Source organism: Marmota marmota, unplaced genomic scaffold (genome assembly GCF_001458135.2).
Source record: "Marmota marmota marmota unplaced genomic scaffold, marMar, whole genome shotgun sequence".
NCBI lineage: Eukaryota > Metazoa > Chordata > Mammalia > Rodentia > Sciuridae > Marmota > Marmota marmota.
This window is the reverse complement of record NW_026000174.1, coordinates 5,778,826-5,785,491: the sequence shown is the minus strand read 5'-3', so window position 1 is coordinate 5,785,491 and position 6,666 is coordinate 5,778,826. Positions and strand designations below refer to the sequence as shown.

The 6,666-nt window shown below is 36.9% G+C and overlaps 1 long non-coding RNA gene across 1 annotated transcript; it reads right to left on the bottom strand.

Moving 5' to 3' along the window:
* Positions 1-174: 174 nt before the first annotated feature.
* Positions 175-6,641, bottom strand: LOC107135461. The gene is made up of 2 exons (XR_001502570.2): positions 6,373-6,641; positions 175-4,910 (listed from the first exon to the last, which is right to left on the bottom strand). It is a non-coding gene; the product is annotated as an uncharacterized LOC107135461 (long non-coding RNA).
* Between the last annotated feature and the right edge of the window lie 25 nt (positions 6,642-6,666).

Genomic DNA, 6,666 nt, shown 5'->3' with positions numbered 1-6,666 from the left:
TTTCTGGTTTGTATTTCTTTATTTCTTGAGTGAGTTTTTGGAATGTGCTTGCTTTTTTCTTATGTCTTTTTCATCACTTGTTTTTTAAAAACATATGCGCGGTACCTGCTATGAGCCAGGTACTCTGAGACATGAGATGAGTACCTTCTGCCATTTATTCGGAGGAGATAGGTATAAAACACTGAAACATATTTGTTTATTGAGGTCTTACTATGTGGTAGGCACTGGCAGACTTTCTATAAGTATTTTCTTTGATACTTAAAACTATGCTACATGATATTTCCATTTTATAGATAAAATTCAGCTACTCACTTCAGATGTTATACAAAATTTGAACCTGCCTTTGTCTTATTCCAGTACTAATGCAATAAAAATAAAAAACACAAGATAAATGCTAAGATAGAAGTAGGCATACCAAATCACCTGGAGGTGGGTTAAGGAATACTTTACAAAGATGGTAATATGTGAGCTTCAAGGATAACTGTAAGTGAAAGCCACATTGATAGGAAGGATATCTTTTGGAGAATTAATAGCAGATGTAAAGGATTCAAATGGGTCATGTGTTCTAAAAAATTGATTTTCATGACTAAAACCTGGTAATTTTCAAATAGATGATGAACTTTCTTGGACATGCAGCCATTATACATGTTAAACAAAGTGATATATTTCAGTATACATGAATGCTGCAATGGAAGAATTTTGGGGGTCTGTGAATTAAAAAAATGTAGGCTGAATTTTCTGTTATACATTTTTCTGGAGACACTGCATAGGTTTAATCAAACACTTACAGGTATGGAGTGTTCAAAAGGAAGGTGATATTCAAACCTATCAGCATACCAAGTGTATCCATAAGAGAGAGAAGAGGGCCAAGGACAATTCCTTGGGAAATAAAAAGCTGGCAGCTGGGAAGATAAGGGAAAAAAAGTGCTAAAGAAAGAAGGCAAATATTCATGTCAGCAGCTCAACTCACATTAGCCAAGCTATGGAACAATGTAGGTGTCCCTCAACAGATGAATGGGTAAAGAAAATGTGGTATATACACACAATGGAATATTATTCAGCCATAAAGAAGAATGAAATTAAGGCATTTGCTGGTAAACGGGTAGATCTTATTTCATGCTAAGAGAAATAAGACAATCCCCCCCAAAACCAAGGGCCAATTGTTCTGATTTATGGATGCTAAACCACAATAAGGGAGGGTGGGGAGGGGAAGAATATAGAAGCCCACTGGATTAGACAAAGGGAAACAAGGAAAAGGGACTAGGAAGGGGAACAGGAAAGACAACAGAATTAGAGACCAGGGTAACTCTACATCATGTATACATACATAAGTTATACTCTATGTATGTATATTCTGCCCAAATACATTCTTACTTTCATGTATAATTAAATTTTTGGTTAAAAATGAGAGATTTAACATGGACTCTGTCCTGAAGAATGTAAATATTATAAACCACAAATTCAAAGGGGGAAGGGAAGCAAAACAAAAAGAAACATCCCAATTAAAAAAAAAAAAGGCAAGAAAAGTAGAGGAGGAAAAACTTGGCAATAGGGAAAACAAAAAAATCAACACCTTTAAGGGATGGGCTAGCCAACAAATTAAGTCACAAATATATGGTAAGACTGAGAAATACTTTAACTGCTGAGTATGGGGTGCCAAGTCTAGATACAAAGGTTAGTGTGGATGTGAGTTAATGAAATGTAAGGGTCTAACTTTGGAATGGAAGAAGGACAATGCTTTTTGTGAGATGGTCATTGGTAATTACTGTTGGAATTCAGAGTTCAATTCCTATTTTTCCTGAGGTGGGAAGCCAGATGTGGGGTAATGATCTAGCGCCGCCCTAAATTTAGCTGCCTATTAGAATCACAGTGAAAGTTAAGAGATTCCTCATCTATCAAGTCTCATTTAGTTGATTCTCATTCAAGGGCACCTCAAATATTTAGAAAGCTCTGCAGTCAATTCTAATGAACAGCCAGATAGAGTAATCAATTTAGAAATCAGCCACCTTAGATTTTGGTACCAACTAATATTCAACACAGCACTGGGAGCTAGAATTAGTAATCAACACTGAAAAGTGCGCCAAGAAAAGCTAAAGGAAGCCCCAGAAAAGGTGGAACATTATATTTGAAATTTGAGAGTTCAAGTTTGCAAAAGAATAAAAGGAAGATTGTTGTGTATGCCCCAAAATGTAGACATTTCATTAAGTTTATACCTACTTTATAATATTATCTGGTCTTAGTGTAACTTTTCCAATTTTGATGGTCTGGAAAATACAAAGCAATCTCAAAGTAAGTTAAAAAAACAAGTTAAAAATAAGCATTGGGAAGAAAAAAATCAGGACTTATAATTTACAAATTTAGTAATTCCTATGTAACAGTTTAACTCAAAATGGAGGTGTCTATATTCTAGTTATGTTTTTTTGGCTGGCCGGCTGGTCTTGCAGACTAGTTAGCACCCTGAAAGAGGTTTATGAAAAATATTCAGGAAAACCTAAAGAGGTATCTAACCACACCTGCAAATAGAAAGATGTAGTTGACTAAATAGGTAAATTGGAGGCAGAAATGGAAAGTCAAGAGCTTTTGTCAAATGCCTGAACTTCTGTGAAGCTGGAAGTTCTCTCCTAATCCTAAATGGGGTCAGTTCCCTGAGATAATGGGTATTTTTTTGGGCAGAGGAGGACAAGTTAAGTTAAATAGGAACCAAAATGTATTCACAGGGTACCTCAGAGAGGATTTGGAGGTAAGCACCAAAGAGAGAACAAGAATGCCTGGGAGTAAAAGAGAAGAGTACATGGGCAGTCAGGGTGATGCACATCTGTAGTTCCAGGTATCCAGGAGAGGCTGAGGCAGGAGGATCACTTGAGCCCAGGAGTTCCAGGACAGCCTGGAAAACAGTGAGACTATCCCATGCGGGTTTAGAGTACATGAGCAGAAAGAGATGGTAATTAAAACCCAAGTAACTTATATGACTATAGCTGGCCCTGCTCCCTTCTGTGGAACTAGATATCAAAAGGTGATTTGTGGGAGATGAGAGAGAGAGACCATACTTTATCACTTTACTCTGGAAAAGTTGGTGAAAGCAATTTTTACAAACTGGACCCACAATCTCCAACTCAAAAACAAATTTCTATTCTCTGAAATGCTAGATGTCTCCTCCAGCATGAATTCTGAACCTTGTTTCAACTGAGAAACTTCCTTTATTTTCTGGTACCAGAGATGGAACCCAGGGTGCTTAACAATTGAGCCAGATCCCCAGTCCTTTTTATATTTTATTTAAAGACAGGGCCTCCCTAAGTTGCTCGGTCTGGCTTTGAATTTGCATTCCTCATGCCTAAGCCTCCCAAGCCACTGGGATTATAGGCATGTGCTACCATGCTCGGCAAGAAACTTCCTTTAAAATTAGCCACTTACCTTGAAATCTTGTACAAATCTGGTTTTTATATCTTTAATACACTGTTTTACTAAAATTGCTCTCCTCAGTATATCAATGATTTTTTTGCTAAAACTAGTGTCCTTTTCTTAGCTCCTTAATCTCTCTTGGCTCATTATTTCTTAAACTACCTTCTTTGCTTTATGTGACAGTAAATGTTTTTCTTTGCATCTATCTTTAATTTGGTAAGGATTTAAAGTTTTTTCCTAAATCAAAAGAACAATCATAAAAAATTGAATACTTTCATACCCTCTCTTCACTTATGCATAATCACTGAGTTAACAATATGGTATAGATCCTTTCTAAGCTTATGATTCTTTTAAAAAATTAAATGGGATTTCATATATATATATATATAATTTTTTTTTTAATTTTAAAAATATTTTTTAGTTGTCAATGGACCTTTGACTTTATTTGTGGTGTTGAGAGTTGAAACCAGTGCCTCATACATGCTAGGCAAGCACTCTACCACTAAGTTACAACCCCAGCCCCCACATACATATATTATTTTACATCTTTTTTCACTGTTATCTTACAATTCTTTCCATGCTGATTAATTCATTTAGATTTGCATTTCTACCACTCTGAAATATTCTGTATTATAAATGTAGTAAAATTTATTCAGCCATTCTTTTACCAATGGATATTCAAGTTTTTTCCTAATTAATTATAATTACAAAGTGTTGTAATGACTATCATAAGATATGTATATCAGCAAGTTATTTTGAAGACTTTACAACCAGACAGTTGTTAATTCATAGCTAATGTATATTTAAATTTTGAGAAAGGGCTGGGGTTATGGCTTAATGGCAGAGCACTTGCCTTGCACGTGTGAGGCACTGGGTTCGATCCTCAACATCACATAAAAATAAACAAAATAAAGACTTAAAAAAAAAAAAATAAAATTTTGAGAGAGTTGGTTAGGGTTACGTTAGCTTCATAGTTGGGAACACTTCTCTTTTCTTAATGTTTTGTTTCTAGTGACTTTTGTCAAAGATAGAATACTTTAGGATATTCATTTAAAAAAATTTTTTTTTTTTTTTGAGATAGGGTCTTGCCAAGTTGCTTAGGGTCTCACTAAGTTGCTGAGGCTGGCTTTGAACTTGCAATCTTTCTGCTTTAGACTCCTGAGCTGCTGGGATTACAGATGTATGCCACCACGTCTGGCTCATTCTTGCTTTTATTTTTAATTCCTCTTAAGTTTATTTTGGGGGATTTAACCTTATCTGTTTCTCTGCTACTTGTTTCTGCTTCCTGTTCTACTCTTCTTGGTATGTGTGTATCCTTTAAAGATTTGTCATGTGCTGCCTCATTCCCTCCATGAGTTCTTTCACCCTATATAACATAGCAAAAAGTAAAGCCTTTACCATTATTACAGAAGTGGCTACAAGCACTGTATTAATTTGGAGTCAGTTTTAGTAGGTTCCAACTCCCCAACTTTTAGTTATGCGATCTTGGCCAATCTGAATTGTTTCTTCATCTGTAAAAATAAAAATAATAGTAAAGATTAGGTTTAAAGTATCTGTGAACCATTTAGCATAAAATTGCTCATATTTATAACTCAATAAATATGAAAGACTAATGGCCACAGTTCCCCATTTCTGAAATCAGATTGGAATGAAGACTAATCCCAAACTTCTTTTTAATAATAAAAAAACCTTATTTTCAAACTTTATCTGTTCATCCACCTGACAATCTTTCAAGCCACCCCACTCATCCACCCAACAGCTTCCAACTAAGCCCTTTCCTTGAAGTAAATATTCCAGATGTTAAGAATGCCAAGATGGATAAGATATAGTCTCTACCTTCCAGAAGCTCAGAACCCCTGGAGGTTGAGGTGGAAGTGAGAACTGTTAAATAGGCAATTACAATACAAAGGTGATAAGTGATCTAATTGATATAGTTCGTGGAAATTAAGACTCTGAGAATATGTGCAGCAAGACTGAAGGACCTAAGTTGGACTCTTCACTCAGATATTTTTACTGTGTATCCTTAAGCAATAAACTTTTGTGCCTTTTTTTTTTTTGATCTGTAAAAAGGAATATCTATTTTGGAAGGCTGCAGTATGAATTACAGAAGAAAACTAAAATAAAGCACTTCTATAGTGGGGGCGGAGTGATTTATGAATTCAGTAAATTTATTATTAATTACAAGATGCTATGTTCAAGAAAGGCAATTGTACCTCAAAAAAGAAGAGGTAGTGTCTGCAGAATTCCCCAAATGTGTCCTCTGGACAAAGCTGGAGGTTGGGATGATGGGTTTGGGGATGGGGGAGGCAGGGTAGTTTTGGGTAGTAGGAACAGCACAGCACATATATGAAAAAGTGTTTCCAGGACCCCAGTTCATTATTCTTGAAGGGAGAAGATATGTGTGGTAAGGCATTAATAGTGGAAAAAACAGCTGAGAGGGGAAGCAAGGTGGGCCATATCCCTGAAGGGCAGAGAACTCTTAGTATTTTCTGCTGCTGGCACAAAACCTGACCCATAAATTTACAACAAATAGTGAATGGAAGCGATTGTGTTAATCAATGGAGTTGGAGAGAAAGATTTTAGTCAGATTGTTGAATAGGAACATGTTACAGTGAAAGAAATCTGGATTTGAGGTTAGAAGACCTGGAGCAGTCTTTTGACGAATGAATGACCTGTGTTTTTACACCGGCTTTACAACTTACCTGCTGTCCGACGTTAGAAATTTACTGATATTTTGAGTCTTGACCTGTAAAATGGGGATTAACACCTAGCGAGATAATCACAGAGCCCGGCATTAGTAGGCACTCAATAACGCCAGAGGCTGTAGCTGCTAAATTCTCTCTTAGGTCTTTTTCAATATTTGTGAAATGACAGGATAAGAACAGATTTTCTTCCAATCAGCACTGAAAAAGTATATTAGGTTTGCCAAGGACGAAAAGGCCCCACCCGGCCCGCGCTACACAGGTCACCTACGCAGACTGCAGTCCTGGGGCCTCCATTTGGGTCGCTGAGCGATAGAGGGCGAGATGGATGACAAGCTGTTCTCAAGATGAACCTCAGGCTTCGATAGGTTCTTCAAGACGGATCAAAAATCTCACCGAAAACTAATCCACACCTCCTTTCCACCGCTCCAAAAGCAAAGCCTTGAAAAAGGTGAAAGGAAGGAAGTAGGAAGTGACGTATCAATGAGCAATCGGAAATTACCGCACCACGCCGGAAGTTTACTCGTTTCCAAGGCAACGGCTCCGCCACCACTCCCTCCAGGTG